At 41.8% G+C, this 16,050-nt stretch overlaps 1 protein-coding gene across 5 annotated transcripts in view; it reads right to left on the bottom strand.

Annotated features, from left to right (window-relative positions):
* Positions 1-16,050, bottom strand: part of LOC107145478 (myosin VIIA and Rab interacting protein) — a 324,704-nt gene that overhangs the window by 106,132 nt on the left and 202,522 nt on the right. The window contains exon 1 of one of the 5 annotated variants that reach the window (XM_048794939.1): positions 12,511-12,702. The exons of the other annotated variants lie outside the window; for them this stretch is intronic. The gene's annotated coding sequence lies outside the window, so the exon portion shown is untranslated. Of the gene's footprint in view, positions 1-12,510; positions 12,703-16,050 lie in introns of those variants that run through there. 5 annotated transcript variants of the gene reach the window in all.

Consider the following 16,050-nt stretch of genomic DNA (forward strand, 5'->3'; position numbering starts at 1 on the left):
AAAAAAAAAAAAAAAAAAAAAAAAGAAAAGAAAAGAAAACTTGGACTGATTTACATTCCCACCAACAGCACATTCAAGTTCTACTTCCCCCATCCTGCCAACAACGAACTAGCAAAGCGCTTGATGTTGGCTAAACTAAAAAATTGATACTTTAGTTTTTTAAATTTGCATTTACTTATAAGAGAGGTTAAGCTTCTTTTCAGATATTTTCTTTATACTCTTTTTCTCTGTACCTTTCTTCTTTTTTTCCTTTCTTGGCTTGGTTTCCTTTGATTGATGAGAATTCTTAATTCACTGAATAAATTAGCTCTTTTATTTTTATACATGTTCTAGTCTATATTTGTTAGACTGCAAATGATCTCTGCCTTTATTTTATCATTTGTCTTTTAATGTTTTTTATGGCATATTTTCCTTGCAGAAAATTTTTAAAAATTTTAAAATGCCAGAAGTTGTCAAGATGATTACTAATTTTTTTTTTTCCTTTAAGTTGGAAGGGCTTTCTGTGTTTCCTAGAAAGGCTGCCCCCACATTAGGATGACAAAAGTTAATTCCCTCATGTATTCTTCTAAGACTGTGTTTTCACTTTTTAACATTTTCATTTCTTAACCATCTGGAGTGTTTTGATGTAAACTGTGATTTAACTTTATTTTTTCCAAGTGGGTAACCCGTTGTCCTAGCATTATTTACAAAAACACCATCCCATATGGCTCTGAAATGTCATTTACTTCATCGACTAAATATCCCCACAGATTGAGGTCTGTTTCTAGACCCTTCTTTTCCATTGCTCTGAAGGTCCATTTACGTACCAGAGACAAACTGTTTTAATGACTGTAGCTTGATAATAGATTCCTTTGTCTTGTACGGCTGCTAGTCCTTGATTTCAGAGGGAAAAAAAAAATCCACTTTCAACTTGCATCCCAGTCAGAAAAATGGCCACGTGGATCATGAGACCAGGTGTTCAGAAACAGAAAGGGCCACCACTTCTCTACTCAGAGCCCCCGATGCACCGTCAGCCTGGTTCATCTTCCTAACACGTACTGCATGGGGTGAAAATCCTGAGGTTCAAAGACTTGGATATAGGAGGGCTGAATGAGCCAGTAGGTCTACCCTCTCCTTTGACATTCCAAAGAGGCTCTAAGTTCCTTTACTGCCACAGTGACCCTGGGACCACAGAGCTTGGACCCATCGATGGCCACAATCAGATGAATCATTTGAATTGCTTAAATTATTCTGCCAGTTTGGGGAAGTGATGGGCTAAACTCATGTCTAGCTTGTTATTATTAGAATAGAAATTGGCTGATAAACTATGATAGGATTACCTTGTATGTGCACGACCCTGGGTACCTCCAGTCCCAACACACACAGACACACACACACACACGCACACAGTATGACAGGATTAAGCCAGTTAAATAATCTTTCCTTTCATTACCGAGGACCACAGAAAGCTGAAGCACTGTTAGGGACAGGGTGTGTGCCCATTTGTTCCTCTCTACTCCTAATCTCTGTCTCTCTTTCCCATTCCATATCTGCTCTTCCTCCCTCCTTCTTATCCCCTGGTGCAACATTTATTTCTCTACTTCTGTAGAATTCCATGGTATGTGGGTGTGAGCATGCATGTGTATGTTTGAGACTTAATCTGCTAAAGTCTCTTTTTTCACTTCTGTCTGATTCCAAACACATGGAACTGAGGTTGGTAGGAGAGTGGTGGGGCCAATAGGAAGATTCCAGACTTTCTCATCTCTGGTCAATCCTGTACTAAGAACCAGGGAGTAATCTGGCCATCAGATTCCCCAGCTGTTCTGCTGACTTTAAATCTGTGAAATCCTCACCTTCCTGCCAGGGATGGATAAGGCCATCAATACTTGTATATTTAAGAATAGGAAGCAGCAAACACACAGAATCACAGACTTGTGGATCCAGAATGAACCTTTGAGAAGCTCTAGTTCCATTGGGGATGTAAAGCAGTTTGCTCCTGGTCACAGAGTTAGTTAGCAAGTCTAGGCTCAGATCCATTGATCCCTAACCCAGAACTCTTAGAGTACACTTCCTTGTGAATTCTCCACAATAAGGACCATCTTCTTGCTTTTTTAACACAATAGTTACTCAGTTAGTTCATTTGCTGGGTAATCAGGTAACTTTCAATCTTGTTCTCCAATTTTTTTAAAAAAATATGAAATCTACTGAGAATCCCAATATATCAAATAAAAGCTGAGCCTCTTATCAAGGTGTGGGCTGGGGATCCAGAGCTGACAAGTTGGACCTGGAAACATCCTACAGGACTCCCAGGGTTCCTCTCCTTCCACCATCCATGGCCACATCTAGCATCACAGATGAAAGAAGTCACATCAACACCCTGCCACCACAATTTTACAGTTTCTCCTATATTATAAAACTTGTGTGGGGACGAACTTGAAAATGGCCTTTGATCTTTTTGTCCTTTGTCATTGTAAAGGTTCCATCTGCACAGTTTCTAACTGAACAAAAGGATCTCAACTCTGAGGCAAGCTGACCTAGTCCTTGGAGTTTAATGCATTTTAAAACATTTTTCAAGTAACATTTGCTGAAGCCGCAGATCAAGGGATGGAATTTGGTTTTCTACTCTAGGGAAATTAACTTGCCCGCAAACGATCTGGCCTCAAAGCTACCAAAGACATCCCAGGTGGGCAGCAGTCTGTGGAATAAGCTGCTGCTTCCTTCTCATGATCCAGATGGAGCAGGTGATGCTAAAATGGGACTGGACTATGGCCCTGACCACCATCAATGTCCTAAGATCTTTGAAACCTAAGTGCAAGATCTACTTTCTGGGGAGAGCCTGCATCCTAATTTTGCCATTCTCAGGTATCAGACTGACGATTTCCTGTTTTTTTGACTCAACTCTGGATTTTTTCTTTGTTGGAAGCATTCCTAGGACTCTGAAAATTAGGATGTCCAATTGATATGCTTGCATTCAAAATAGATGAGTACATTTACACACACACACACACACACACACACATCTTCATAAATGCCAGAGTAACAAAGACATTTGTGGTTATTTGAGAATAGTTCCAGAGAGGGAAAAGAAATTGAGATCAGAGAAGGGGGGAAGGAGAGCACAGGCCAATGTTCCCGCAGCAAATTTGTGCAGCAATGAAGGGAACTGGGTACCACATCCCAGGCCTTGGACTTATGTGAATGGATGTGCAGAGAGGAGTTGTCAAGAGGGGTAAGAAGATGCAGAACATCCAGGCCTCCTGTAGGGCCACCAGGTGTCTGGGGAGGGTTTGGCAGTACCCAGAGTGCACCTAGGGCCTCTGACCTCAGCGGTGTCAGGCTGAGCAGGTTTAAGAGCCAGCCAATGCCTCTTGGATCTCCAGCAATTGAGCATCTTTGAGATCAAGAATCAACATTCCTTTTGTTCTTGATTTCTCCTCTTCACGTCACCAGTCCTGGGAGGTAACTTCTTTTAGCCTTGGCCTTGTGCCTTTAAACTAGATTTGCTTTAAACTGGACATTTCTTCATGTGCTGGAAGGGCTGTATTTCTATACTTTTCTACAAAAGCAAAAGTCTCTATTATGTTCATAAAAACAGGCTGGCTTTTGAGCAAAGTAACCTGCAAATGGATGCAAATGTGTCCTTTCAAAGGAGGGAGCTGTGGATAAGAAGGCTTTTCAAGGTCAGAATCCCCTGGCTTCACTGGGCCTTCTCTGCCTATGTATCTGGCTGCAGTTCTCTTGAGTCTGGAAGGGCTTTGTCCCCAAAGGCCTTGGTCTAGTGGTAGAAGTGGGTAAGGAATGAGATAACGGGCTCTAGGGCCACCCATGATTAGGATTAGGTCATTGTTTCTAAGTTGTGCTTACTCTAGCTGCCCTCTATCCCAACTCATAGCTGCTCTCTCCTGCTGAAGGAGCAGGGACATCATCCTATTCAACTGTGCATGTCACAATGCTGCATGCAGTAGGTATTCATAATGCTCACGGCTGGCACTGCCATGATGACCACTTTCGGCCACACTTATTTAGTATTCCAGAGACCCTGGGTATTGGGGACATAGCTAAGACATCTGGGACACATCTGCTTCCCTGTAGCAGGGTGGGCGGGATGTTTCATCACCCACAAAGACAACCTGCAGTAAGACTCATCAGTGTGAGAGGCGTGACTGGAGTCCAGTCTGAGAGGAACATGAGGCTGCAGGGTCATTATGGGCTGATACAGACAAGACAGGAGAATGGGGAAAAGGGAGGCCAGGGATCACCATCCAGGTTAGCAGTAACACAAAAAGGAAGACACAGGGTGCATTTTGAAACGAGGCCTCCTCTGCGTATTTGTGAGCACATCCCTACCGACGGCAATCTTCCCAGGCCCTCTCCCGGAAAGGTGGTGACCTTGGGCTCCATCTTCTCCCATCTTTCAGGCTTTTGTCCCAAATTCCTCTCCTCTTTCTCTTACCTTGTTGATCTCACCCTCTCAACTGACACCTTCTCATCAGTATGAACAATGCTAAGTCTCTCTTTCACTAGTGAAAAATGAACATACAAAGGGCTGGGGATATAAAATGTAGGCCTGGATGTTGTTCAAGAGTGGTAAGGCTATCTTATCGGGAGACAACTGCCAGAGAAATGCAATTCACTCTATTCACAGATCCCAAGAAAAGGCACATGCCAAGTCATGGAGGGCCACATGGGGAACACTAGGGTTGGCCAGGAAACAAGACAGAGTGAGGAGACACATGGGCAAAAACTTGGGCAAAAAAAGAGTGGCCCTGAGCCGGAGAGCCCCATAAAGGCAACGGTGGGGGTGTGGGCTCTGGGTTGGTTGCTTTGCACACCCACATGTGAGTCACTGCCTGTCTCTAGGAACTGGGAGTCTCTCCAGAGTGAGAAAGGCCCCAGATGTCAAAGCATCAAATACAGAAACTAGAAAACATGGTCATCGCACCATTCTCCCTAGCAGCCAAGAGTCTTCTGCTTATGATCACAGTTATAACTTTTTACTTCCCACTCACTCCTTAAAGAAACCTAGCATTCACTCCACTGGATATGCTCTCTCCAAAGCCTTCCTGCTCTGTGCAAGGGTCATTTTGCTGATCTTGGCTCATGAGCTTCTTCACCCTGCAGTTCATGTTTCTGACTTCTTCGTGGCTTCCAAAGGGCCTTTCTTCCTTTAGCTTCTAGAATACCTTGACTTCCATCATGCTGATTTCCCTTTGTCTCTGACTAGTCCTCCTCCTTCTCAGCCCTTTGTGAAGACTCCCCTTTTCGGCTCATCTGTTGACTGTCAGCCCTCGCAGATTCCTCTCTGAACTCTCAGGACAAAAAGAGCAGAGAGTAAGCCCAGGAAGCTCTATGGCTGCATCTGGCCTCTCTTCTACGTCAGGCCCACTCCAGACCCCGGTCAACCCTGCACATTGGATGTCTCCACTTATACCCCCCCCACCTCACACCCAGCAGTCCTCAAATTCCACAAGTCTTTTCTCACGCCAGACTCGACACTCTCTCAAAACCACAGCTAATCAAGAACTAAGCGCTGCAGTGTTTCCATCCTGCGTGTTGGCTGGAACGATATCATTTCTTTATTTCCTCTGCTAATGCTTTCTTTGCACTGCCTTCACCTCCCACCTGGGCAACACAAAAAGCCTTCTCGCCTTCCTGCTGGCCCAGCCTTCCCGCTGGCTCCTGTAAGGCAAGCCCCATGCTGAAGTCAGAATGGCCATCCTCAAATATAGGACACGGACACAATCAGTTTTGCATTTTAGAAAGATAGCTCTCCATTAACTCCAGGAAAAGGAGGAAACTTTATGATGGCATCCTAGGCCCTTCTCAATCTATTGCTTGCTTCTCTCCCTCAGACTCACCTCCCATTACCCTGGTGGTCTGCCTGATATAAAATGTATATCAGTTCCAGAAGGGGCTTGTCAGTGTGATTCAAAATGCAGACTGCCAGTTTAGCATCTTCTACAGATATCTGGAACATTGTTTTCTTTTTCTTCTTTTTTTATTTTCTTCAGATCCTTATCCTTGAAAATATGTTACTGTAGATGATAATTCTAATTCCAGGGCTTCCAGTTAGCTCTGTTCAGGGACACCTATACACTTTGCCCTGTTCACAGGCATCGTGTGGTCTAGAGGCCCTGGGTCTTGCACCTCTGTTTTCTTCTGCCTCCTCATTTGGCTAGACTGACTCTGGCTCCTCTGAGTCAATCCAGTGATGAACTATTTCCAGAAGATCCTTCAAATTGAAAAGAAGCATGCACCATGCTCTCCTGATGCCCTCTGATGATTCCTATTACTATTAAGGCACTATTCCTATTATTATGCCATACAGAAATTTCTTGTTTTCTATCTTTTTCACAACTTTATAGAAAGACTAAACCCATAATCTGTGGAGTGTCCTCTTAAAAATTCATTACGAATTTCAAGCTGACAGCAGCAGAACACTAAACCAACTTTGGGGCCAACAAGTGGCTACAGTCCCACGAAACTGACCTTGCTTACAGGACAGGGACTGTCATGTTCTCTGTTGTATCCCCAGTGTCCTCCTGATGGCTGGCACCCCACAGGCATCCAATAACGTTTACAGATTTTGTGTGTGTGTGTGTGTGTGTGTGTGTGGTTTGGGGGATTGAACCCAGGGCCTTGGGCATGCGAGACAAGCACTCTACCAACTGAGCTCTATCCCCAGCTCCATGTTTACAGAATTTCTTGACTGAGGTCAAAATATATGTGGGATTCATGACCAATTGCCCTCACCATCCAACTTAACAAAGGTCAAGATCATGTGCTGCAATTGTAACAAAGTATGTTGATAAATCATATAAAAATGACAAACATACCGGCTTTTCATAATATACATCAATAGGGTTAGCCAATATCTAACAGAGATGCTTAGGAATATTAAAAAAAAATCAAAATCCAATTATATGCTGTTGATAGGAAACACATCAAAAAAGTCACAGAGAAAGTTAAAAATGAAAGAAAAGGACAGAGAACACCAAAGGAGCACAAAGAAAACAAAGGAGAGTAAATCAGATAAAATAAACAAGGAAAAAAACCAATTATATAACACAGATGATTATTTTTCCATTGATAAAGGAATAACCCATAATAAAGATATAATAGGGCAAATAATAAGATTTACACACATAAAACACAATCTGTTAGAAAAACTTTAAAAACCAGAGCTGAGGACGTTAGAAGCCCTCTCACTGTTTGGTGGATGAAATAGATAAATGTAGCTAAGAGCAGAGAGGAGGCGGACCCTGTGGGCTTGATGGGAAGATGTATGTATGGAAGAAGCCCTGACATTCCATGTCTTGGAAGCAGCTAAGGCACGTGTTCTTCTCAAATGTGCAAGGAAGACTTGTCAAAATGAATCACATCTGAGCCTGAGGAAAACTCACTGTCCCTCCCCAGCAGATACTCGTGGGACATAATTCTCTGACTGTACAAAGGGAGGCATTATCAATGAACTCAGAGAGATAAAAATTCAAACCACTTGCACGTTAAGTCTCCACCCACAACTAACAACATTCCTCTGAAATAACTCTCTGTCTGAGAAGGAATAAGGAACCGAATTGCGGAGTGGTATTTCCAGCTGCTTTGGGCTTTTCTCACACCAAGGTGAGACTGGCCCAGGGACATGCAGTCGACATGGATTTCAGTCTTTCATGCGATGTACTACGATGTACCACCTGGGGTATCCATGTGCTCCTTGACCCCAGCAGGATGCTGTGTCTACACAGTATGTCTTCTAACCTTGACCCCTTCCGGTTAGTGTTAATCGGGAATACCTATGGAAGTGGCAAAGCTAGGAAGAAAGGAAGATCAATATGGAGGTGAAGCAAGTGACCATTCTCTGGGGAAGGCAGGGGAGATGTGACCGGGATAAGGTTGTTTCCTTTAACACATTATTCTTATTCTTTAAGCTGCACAAATATACCTTATTTACTATTTGGTATGTATGACACATTTCGCAATTTAAAAACATCTTTTAAAGAAGAATAGAAAAACGTGGACTATGGTACATGGCTCAGGTAGGACTGGCATTTCTTTTCAGATAAAATGTAAACAGGGAATTACAACATGGGTTTACTCAAGGGCAAGGGGATGGGAAGGAGGGTGTATGGAGTGGAAGAGGCTAAATCCTCCTGCTCTGTTGTGGCCAGTAACAGATATGCCTAAAACTGAACAATTAATGAGGGGCAATATAGGAATATTTCATAGAGGGAAATCTTATCATGAAAATCAGTGAAAGAGTTGAAAGTGATTGCAGGGGTGGGGTAGGGGTGAGGAAAGAAGGAGTTATGAAGAACAGCTAAAAGACTTCTTCAAAACGAGTCTCTACTTATGTATATATATATATATCTTTTAATGAAATGTAAAAATGAATCATAGAGGAAGCTGTTTTGGAGAACAATGTACACCTTCGGCTAAGTTAAAAATTATTATGAGGCTCCTTCTTTGTGGCTTGACAAAACTACGTAGATTCAAAGTAACTCAGCTGGAAGTATAGCTGTGGTGTTGGAAAAATGGCATCACGTGACACGGAGCAGTTCTGTCAAGGGTGGGAACACTGACATCAAAGACAAGCCAAGAGCTTTTGTGAAACTGGCTCATAAAGTGAGGAAGGAAAAAGACACCTGTCCCCCATTAATACAGGGCTATATATATTTTAAAAGTGCACATCACTATGTTAGTAGATTTACAAGTTGACATTCATTACTTCATTTCTTCCTCTAGAAGTTTATGTAGCTCAGTGGTAGACCATGTGCTTAGCATGCACCAGGCCCTGGGTTCAATCCTCAACACCACAAAAAGTACTTTTGCTCATTTTCTCATTGGAAAAACTGGCAAATATTACTTAGAATGATTTTATATTCAAGCAAAAATGGTATTTCGGGGTTTGGGAAGTTCTTTCTAAGCATGGTACTAAAACACAGGAATCATAAAGGCAGTGAAAGAGCTACATTATCTTACAAGAATATAAAATAACAAGAGGAATTTTGAAAAATAAAATACTGAGAAGTGGCCAATATATAGTCCCAAAGCATTTACATGCTCTTAGGAATATGAATGGATTTGTTCTTTCAGAAGAACTTGACAGTGTGCATTCAAAATACAATGACAGCGTTTGCAGGTATTTAGACTTACATACAAAAATGAGTGCAAAGCAGTTCTTCATAGCCAGTCATAAAAGTGGCAATACTATATCTAAATAATAGGATACAACAAGTTATAGTATATCTTGACCAGAGCCCATTATGGTGTATATTTTAAGCACCATGTTCAAAAATAAATTTTCCCATAATAATATTGCTTAGTAGGAAGGGTTACCAGAAAATGCCTACCAATTCATAAACTAATTTTATATCCAAAAGAAGAAGAAATACCAAGAAAACCCCCAGCGATGTAGGCATCGAGAAAAGATGGGAAGGGTGAACATCAAAACCTTAATTACAATTATCACCAGTTGCAGACCTTGATGTTTTCCTAATTTTGACCTGTTCTGTGGCCACAGTTAGCTTCATGATATAAATGAAAATCTACACATTTTTTTTTTCCTGAAACCCAAAGTCCCAGGATTAGGAGAAGCTGGAATCACTGTTGTAAGAAGCACGTACATAAGGGGATGAGGTTGTCAGGCCGGAGCCAGGAGCTGAGGGCCTTGAATGTGACGTCCAGGGGCTATGGAGAAGTTTTAGAGCAGGAAGATGACAATCATGCTGAGAAGGGGAGTGATTTCAGGTGACGACTACTTTTTCTAACTTCTGCTTGTGACCCATCAGTGGGTCAGGAAAAATCATAAGCAACTGAACTAGAATAAAAATGCCTGGGTGTTTCTCATTTAGCAAAAGTAAGCACTGTTTTGCCAAACTTTTGCTTTAGAAATTTTATCTATAAGGAAGTTTATCTTTCTGCCTCCCAGATTGTGAGATGAAACCAAACTTCTTAATGTGGGTCAAAATAAGTTTGCAAGACATTGCTGAAGCCCCTATCAGACCTTCCAGTATTACTCTCCTCTCTAGGATGGACATGCAAAACTCTGAGAGTCTGGAAGTGATCCTTCCGGATAAATGAGAAAATTAATAACCTGTGCTGCTTCTACAATGTGACACTGGGATTGTAGTTTCCCAGGGATGTCCTCAGCAGGCTCAAGTGTCACTGCTGGCTACAACCAGGAGTTAAGGACGGGGTATCCAGTTGGACGAGGTAAATTAAAGCCACACATTACTTCGATGTCTCCTGAATCCTATTAAAATACAAATAAGATATAAAAGTCAAAACTCCTACAGGGGCTGCAGTAATAGCATCTGGGATTCTGGGGGAAAAAAAAAAACGTAAGTAAATGACTCAGCACCCTAGAGAAGCTGATACTGTGGTGGGAACCTGATTCACGCATCAGACCCCAACAGGCTCAGAAATTACAAGCATCAGTTACTTTGAGATGCGGGAGTGCAGGCAGAAAAAGGAGGTAGGTTGCCTTTTATGCTGTGTTCAGCCAGGACACTGCCCTCACCCATCTCAGCAGAAGACTCGAGATTAGTCCCTAGAAAGGCTGATACAGAGGAACCTTGGGCTCTGGGTGTGTGAAGATCAGGGGCACCCACAATAGACATGTGTTGAGCCCCTATGCTGAATGATGGTATTGTTCCTCCTCTGCCACTGGGCTCCCCTAACTGACTACTAGACTACATCTCCAGTAGGGACTGAAGCATTACTTTCTGAGAAAATTAACTAACTCCAAGGAAAAGAACTACTGACAGTGCTCCCCCAAAATAGTCCATCTAGATCATCCTAGGCTGAAGCCCACCAGTCAGTGAGCCTTCAAATCAATTCTCAGTGCCTCACTCTCCAAGACAAATAGACAGTCCTGGGTCATTGGATTCTTGGGCAAAGTCACTATCATTTGAGACAAATAACAAAAGCAGAAGAGCAGAGAACATCAAAAAATATTATTAAGAGAATATATTGTAGGTATGAAGCAACAAAATTATATGCCAAAAGGAATAGAGAAGTGAAAGAAAATAATGCTGAGAAATAAGAAAAAAAATTGCTGTGGAAATTAAAAACCTAGAAGATAGAATGAAAGATAAAATTGAAGATGTCTTCCAGAAAATATACAAAGGACAAAGAAAGAAAGAAAGAAAAGGGAGAAAAAAGATAAAACTAGAGAATGACTTTAGGAGGTTCAATATTTGCATGTTAGAAGGAACAAAAAAAAAATGGAAGAAAGAAAATAATCAAAGAAATAACTCAAGAAAAATTTCCAATCCAGATAAAAGCTGTTTCCAAAGTGAATGGTTCTCTAAGAGCTCAGGTACAATGGTAGGAAAAAAAGACAGAAATGAAAGCGCATCGGTGAAAATTCTAACGCTGGTAGAAAAGAGGAGATTCTGCAAATTTTCAAGGAGGTAAGGAAGAAAAGCCACACATACAAGATCCAATATCAGAATGACTCTGGACTACTCAAAGCAATGCCAGAAAGCTATTTTTTTATAGTAACAGTAATAGAACAGTGAAAGCAAATTGAACAAAGAATAGTTTATAACTAGAATGGAAGGAAGGGGAAGACATGTGCACAGAGAGGGTTGGAAGTATAAAAAACTCTTTTTACATAAGAAGGAAATAAAGAGACGAATTCTAAAAACAAATAAATAAAAATAAAAACAAGACCAGCAGTTTTAAGCATGCTGTTTAGAAATGAGGCGATACATACTGAATTTTTTTTTTATGAGTAAATACTTAAAATTTGAAAATGATTGTATTTAGGAAGCAGGAATGAGGTGGGGAGTGAGGCATGGGCTACTTTATTTACTTTTTTATTTTTGGTAAAACATCAAAATAACTATTTGCTATTTTAAAGTATAGACATTTATTACAGTGATTAAAATAAATAAAATTTTTAAAAATCCAAGGACTTAATTCTTAGCTTTAGGACCCAAAGAAATCTCTTTATGTCCTTTTTTGGGTGATGGACACAGTATCATGATGTGCTGCTGCTCTGTGAAAATCCAAGCTCAAGTAAGGAACTGCCCTGGTATGTATGTGTCTCATCAGTTACTGCTCAAAAAAAGCAAAGCAAAACAAAATAAAACAAAGAAACCTGCATTTGGGGTTAGCACGGAGTAGGTCAATGTCTGTAAACCCACACACGACTTTTCCCTTGCCTGACCCCAGCCTCAGAGACAGTGTAACTGCACCGTGCAGCTGTGACACTCAGCGTACCACATTTCTGTTTTATCAGCAGAAGAATAAAATTCCACCTCTTTTTATACAGCAGTCACCAGTTCCCCCACATTTTTTTGAAATGGAGCCCACAGTTCAAAATGCCCTTTCTACGTCATTTCTTAATGTTTGCACACATATTAATAGACAAAATGCTAAAAACTTATGCATCAGGCAGGACAAAAATGACCCAGCTCTGTTGAAACACATCAATGGCAACCATCAGGTGCTCTCTAAGAAAGAATTAGAGTAAATAATTGTGAAATAAAGGACAAGTCAACCTTGCTTAACTATTAAAATTACCGGAACCGGTGGTTTTCTTTCTGGCCAAGTTCTTCTGCCCAGAGATCTAGGTCAAGTGTCTTGAGAAAGAATCAGATGCCAGGACACAGGTGATGGGGCGCCAAAAATCTTCCCTCCCTGGCCTCCTGGCCAGAAAAGCCCAAAGAAAGAGGGTAGCCCAGGAATCCTCCCCGGGGAAAGACACCGGGCTCCAGGCAGAGAGCAATCCCAGAGTGAAGAAAAGGCACAGCACCACTTCCTGTTTCTATTACCAGCTTCAGAGGGGAGGTGACAGAGAGCTGTGAAATCCAGACAACCAAGCCGAGAAAAACCCATCAACGCTTCTGCTGCAGGGAAGAAGAGCCACTAAAGCTTATTGAAAGCTGCCCAGTTTAATAAAATTTTGCAGAGGAAATATCACGTGAATTTTACTTTTTTAAAAAAATTTTCTTTTTACTTTCTTGCTTTGCAAGTTGAAGATGCTGTACTACAGAAAAACCCGATGAGTGGTTTCATCTTACTATGTGCTTTCTCACCAGTTACACACCATGAGGTTTGCTTTGCTATCTGCTTGCAATACAAACATGCTTCAGATGGCAGAAAGGAATGATCTGAAGAAAAAAAATCTCTGGGAATGTATTTTTGGGTGGGACAAATATGTACACCCCCCCTAGTGTGGAGAAAAAAAGTGTGTGTCCAAGTTTGACCCCCCACTCATATACACTCCAGGACATTTGTAAACAGATGGTGATGGAAGAAATGTCACCACTTGCTAACTCTGTGACCACAGCAAATTACTTTGCTTCTACGAACCTCAGTATTCTCATTTGTAAAATGGGTATAAGTCCCACACCGCTCTGGTTTCATTAAGCACCAAATCATAATGTGTTTACATTTTATAGTGCTGTGTTATTAGTGCCCTTTTGCCTGCAAATAAGCACAGATAAAGTTTCTCTCTGACCATGCAGATCACAAAGGAGCTTTCTCAGAACAAGAAGAAACCTGTTATTTGTTATTCCAGGCACGTGCTTGAAATGTGACCCTTGCAATGTTCATCCTGTTCTGAGGTACAGTATCCTCCTCCCTTCTAGGTGGGCAGGACAAACTCAGGAGGTCACCCACAAGAAAGTTCTACAAGAAAAGCTATTTGCTCATTGTGATTCCCAATGCCAGTTCTCAGGTGGATCAAGCTGCTCTCTGTCTAAACCAGTGTCGACTTTTCAAATAAAATTTCACTTTGATGTTGAATGGAACATGAGGTTGGCACTAGAAATTCCTACTCACACATACCATGTGCTCTCAATACATACCTGGACACAGCTTTTTTTCCAAATGAACTCAAATCGCTATCACTAATCCCAAATATTGCAACAGGTCGTTTTAGTTCTGATTTGTAAGAAGACCTCCCATGCTCCCCTCTCTGTCTCTGTCTCTCTTTTACACACACACAAGAGAAGATAGCAGAATGATTGATCAGAAAAAATCGAGGAAGCTTTTTTTTTTTTTTTTACAGGATCTAGCAAGATTTTTGAAGAATGTGCATGTTCTTCTATTGTGAAGAGGTCAGCTTGGAAAAATCTACAGGTCACACATTAGCAACCACCTGTGTATATGTGTGCTTGGTTCAGAATATTCATGAAGAGCCAGAGGACTCTGCTTAGAGCACACCTCAGCTTATACAGAACTCACTCAGAAAAGAATACAAATAAATTGGTTCTGTTTCTCTGTCAGTTAACCAGATCTCTGCTGATGGGTCCCTTTCTTCCACACAAATGCATATGCACGAAATTTTGCTCCACATTTTGATGGAATGGATTGCATTAGAAATGGTTTCTTTTCCTATACGAAGGAGGTAAGCACAAACTTTGAAAAGATGCACATCTCATTCACTCATTTTCATGCAAAATAAGTAGCCATTTATTACAAAAATAGAAGTTCATATTCTGAAGTAAAGCATAGTCAGTGTCCTTCTGTTTAGATGTTAATCTAAAAAATAATAAAGGCTACTGCTATTGTTTGACTTGAAAAATAAGTTGAAACCATGGGACCAAAGACAGATAATGCAACCTGCCAATCAAATCTGACTTTCATCTTGGTGGCAAATGAGCTAACGCACTCAGGCATACAAGAGAGCAGGGCAATAAACTCTGATCTGCATATCTAAGGTTGGTTTGACAGATGGGAACAGATGAGGAACATCACAATTCCCAAACACTCTTTGGCTGAATTCCTGAAGCAGCATTTCATTCTAAGTCACTGAGCTCATCTTCTATCCTGGTTATCCACACTGTCAATGGAGGATCACAAATATCCCTTCCAGGGTCCAGGTTGTTTGAACTTGAGAAGGCTGCCCAAATGGATTTGCTTCTACCACATTTCCAAGCCTCCGCAGCTTCTGTCTACAGAGACTCTGAGGAGCTTTGAGCTCTGGGTGCCACGCCGTGGGACACTTCCTTCAGGGATGGAAATCGTGAGCATTTGCTTCCAATCCCCACCTTCAGAGTGGGAGCCCGACCAAAGATCTCATGTGTGAGGTGGGGGGTGTTTTTAAATTTTATTTTTGCATTATCTATCACAGTGGACTCCAGGACTTGGAATAGACAGACCTACTCCATCTGTATGTAGCCAAAAATATCTCTCAAGAGAAGCTTTGAATAAATTGCTCAGAGAGGTGACTTTTCCTTTTTTCTCATCAAAACTGAAACCACGAACGAGAATTAATCCAGAATCCATCCTTTAGAAAGCCTACAGATTTTTTTTTTTTTTTTTAGCTCTTTTGAGAGCATCTTCTCAAAAGAGCATCACGCTTTTGAATGCAGAACCAGCAGCCCTGGATAGGAATCCTAACTCCTTGGGCAAGGTACTTGATCGACTTCTCTTCCCTTTTTTCCACATCTGTAAAGTGGGTGAAGCACATCTGCCTCATGGATTGCTGTGAGGGTAACTGAGTGCTTAGAACAGTCCTTAGTACAGAACAAGCTCTCAGTAACTAGCTATTACACAGGAAAGTTCTTATAAGCACCCTGCCCCCATCAGTGGTGGAGGGTTTTATTTTCAAAGGCAGTGATTCAAGGATCAGACTCTAAAGAACTAGATAGCCTCCATGGCAACAGATGAGCCTTTTTTGTCCCCCCCCCTGGGTTGTTGAGGGCCACTGAACTGAGGCCAGCTGATGCAGAAGGCAGGGAGTTAGGATGAGGAGTGGTGTGTTTTGCTTCACCCAAACAGTAAACCGGGGGCTTTGCCAAGTAGCACACGCTTTGCCAAGCTGCATCTCAGAATGCCCAGATTTTTCTTGCAGTTGTCATTTTGCCTGGCGAAGAAAGATCAGCATTTCAAAATGCTGGTGCCTTTGCCCAATGCCACATTCTGGCCCATCTCTCAGCCCTGCTGCTCTGAGGTGGGACGGGAAGTGAAGGAGACTCTGCTGGGCTCAACCCTATGTCCTAGGCTGTTCTCAGGGTAGCTCACTCTGGGGCTGGTCCAGATGTCCCTCCATGCAGCTTTCAGCATGAGATCAAGAGGAAGCTCTGGCTTGAGATAACTATCCTGTGTCCGGAG

Source organism: Marmota marmota, unplaced genomic scaffold, assembly GCF_001458135.2.
Source record: "Marmota marmota marmota unplaced genomic scaffold, marMar, whole genome shotgun sequence".
Lineage (NCBI taxonomy): Eukaryota > Metazoa > Chordata > Mammalia > Rodentia > Sciuridae > Marmota > Marmota marmota.